Source organism: Amblyomma mixtum, chromosome 3 (assembly GCF_055824585.1).
Source record: "Amblyomma mixtum isolate Tamu chromosome 3, ASM5582458v1, whole genome shotgun sequence".
Lineage (NCBI taxonomy): Eukaryota > Metazoa > Arthropoda > Arachnida > Ixodida > Ixodidae > Amblyomma > Amblyomma mixtum.
In genome coordinates, this window is record NC_143014.1 from 260,664,703 (window position 1) to 260,667,545 (window position 2,843).

General features: G+C 51.6%; 1 non-coding gene across 1 annotated transcript; it reads right to left on the minus strand.

The window, feature by feature from the left end:
* Nucleotides 1-1,996: 1,996 nt before the first annotated feature.
* Nucleotides 1,997-2,070, minus strand: TRNAT-AGU (transfer RNA threonine (anticodon AGU)). The gene has a single exon. It is a non-coding gene; the product is annotated as a tRNA-Thr (tRNA).
* Nucleotides 2,071-2,843: the final 773 nt, after the last annotated feature.

Below are 2,843 nucleotides of genomic sequence, written 5' to 3' on the forward strand. Positions count from 1 at the left end.
TAGGTCTGCGTGCGTTCCTCTACGCTCCTAATCTCGGTTCCTGGCATACTTTTTTGGTTCTACATTAGATTCAGCTAAAACCTGGGATCCACATATCCCACCTGGAACGAAGCTCGTTTCAGCTTTTTTATGTGGAGCACGCACTTTTGCTGCCTATTTTGCATCGTTTTGAGTCGAACTTTCGTGGCACGATTAGATATGACTTGTACAGGCAGGTCGTCATTTTTCCTGGATAAGGTTATGTGGAGCTCGGTTCCAGTTGCTTATTTATGCGTTCCATATAAACTACACTACTGCTCGCGAGAGGAAAAGGAAGCGAATGGACTAATGGATGAGGAGAAGTTGGGAACGTGACAAGTTGGCGTGGACATCTGGCAGCCATCTGGCAGATTTGGAGTCGCACTAACGTGTCTCTCGCAGTTCCTAGTTCCCGCCCAAACGGGGCTGCCGCTCGCTTGGCCTCGCCTGGCGGCGATGGTCCTGGCTTCGTTCGCCCTACGTTTTTCGCACATGGATTCCCTGAAGTTTTCATCAGGTGCTGTGTCTTTGAATGTGCCATTACCCGCAGTGCTAAAATTTTTGTGTGAAACATGCCTGGATACCCGTCTGTGACCGCCTGTGCACTACCTACATGGGTTACACAGTTTACATGGTTTACATTTGTGTTTTCATGGTGCGTGTGTTGAAGACACAAGTTTTACGTGCGTCTACTAACCGCGATGCGAGTGCCAGCCAGTGTGTGTGTGTGTGTGTGTGTGTTGGTTGGTTTGGTTGGTTTATGGGGTTTAACGTCCCAAAGCGACTAAGGCTATGAGAGACGCCGTAGTGGAGGGCTCCGGAAATTTCGACCACCTGGGGTTCTTTTACGTGCACTGACATCGCACAGTACACGGGCCTCGAATTTCTCCTCCAAAGAAATTCAACCGCCGCGGCCGGGATCGAACCCGCGTCTTTCGGGCCAGCAGCCGAGCACCATAGCCACTGAGCCACCGCGGCGGCTGTGCGTGCGTGCGTGCGTGCGTGTGCGTGTGTGTGTGTGTGTGTGTGTGTGTGCGTGCGTGCGTGCGTGTGTGTGTGTGTATGTGTGTGTGCGTGCGTGCGTGCGTGTGTGTGTGCGTGTGTGTGTGTGTGTGTGTGTGTGTGTGTGTGTGTGTGTGTGTGTGTGTGTGTGTGTGTGTGTGTGTGTGTGTGTGTGTGTGTGTGTGTGTGTGTGTGTGTGTGTGTGTGTGTGTGTGTGTGTGTGTGTGTTACCTCCGGCCAACCTCTCCACCTTTTCCTCTCATTAAAATTCCTTTCTCTCTCTCATTACCCGCATTCTTTTCACTTGGTGCTTATAGCAGCTCTGTGGATACATGCTCCCGCGCCGTCGCCAGCAAGCTCTGGTTCCACTGCAGCCTGCTTCATGACCCGGATGGCTTCCCCGCTGACCGGTGGCCATCTTGTGATCCTGCACTGATGCGCCTAAATTCCTCTTCGCGTCGCCCCTTACGTGGAATGTCCCAGCGACCTTTCCGTCGTCCGTGCGCTTGTCCCTTCCTCGATAGAGCAGTCGTTATTTCATACTTCATCCCAGCGTATCAAGGCTTAAGGGTGCAAGGAGCTGATCCATCTTTATATGTGAACCAGACGTGAAAAATTGTGTAACGCGGCTTGGCTTGGGAGAAGAAATTTAACATCTTTTTATCCAGGGTGCATAGCCTAATGATTTATTGCGCAGTGTGTAGGACGCATACTCATGAATGGGCCGCGTTTAAATAAGGTGAAGGAATTTTTTTCCACTGATGTTCTGCTCCATATTGTTCTGTCTGCGGGCATATGTTTCAAAGTAAACAAATATCAACGACCATGTGCAGACTGCGCATCAAGGCAAAAGCGACGGGAGAGTAAATACAGGTCACCGGCTCCCCCTTATAGTGACGGCTAACGAGAATTGCACTGCAATGGAACGAGAATGGCGCGGGGAAAAAAAGGGGGGTGTGCAACCTATTAGGTTACTAGGCACCGGTGAGATTCGAACTCACGATCTCCTGTTTACTAGACAGGCGCTTTAACCAACTAAGCCACGGCGCCGACGGTCGCAGTGGGAAAACTCTTCTCGCCAGTGCGAAATGCACGCCGAGCACCGATAGGATGAGCCGACTTGGCCGGATCTCATTATGCTTCAGCGCACGCCGGGAACCTCGCCGTCCCGCCAGCCACCGAAGGACAGCAGGCGTTCTCTGCCTGTGCCCCTTTCCGTTTCAGTCCGCGTCTCTTGCTTTGGCATGTCTGCGTCCTTGTTTCGCTGTGGAAAGGAAGGGTATGTGACTGAGAACCCGTCCAAACGGGCACATTAAAGTATTACGGCTAGTATACGGCTTTATACTACATTGTGTTATTTGTGATAGGAAAACAACAACACTTTTTTCGACACTCCCTGGGGCCAACAATTGACAGCTACAACAATATTAAGTGAACCCACCCTCCCCCACCCCATGACACCACTGATTCCCACGCCGTCCTAAACACCACACCACACCACACCACACCACACCACACCACACCACACCACTCCACTCCACACCACACCCCCCTACGCCACGCTACGCCACGCCTCGCCACATCACATCACATCACATCACATTCACGCCACGCCACACCACGCTACATCACACGTCTGAAGTGGCACACTTTTGGAGAACGTCCACTTATACGCTATATATTTAAAGAGCTTCAGTAAGCGCGCTGCGTAGGTAGCCACTAAAATTTTCTTTGTGACGTAGTGCGAAGGCGACGGCAAAGACGGTGCTGTACCGTCCGGGGAAAGCCAGTCATGTAGTTATCGCAGAAAACGGGTCTTTACA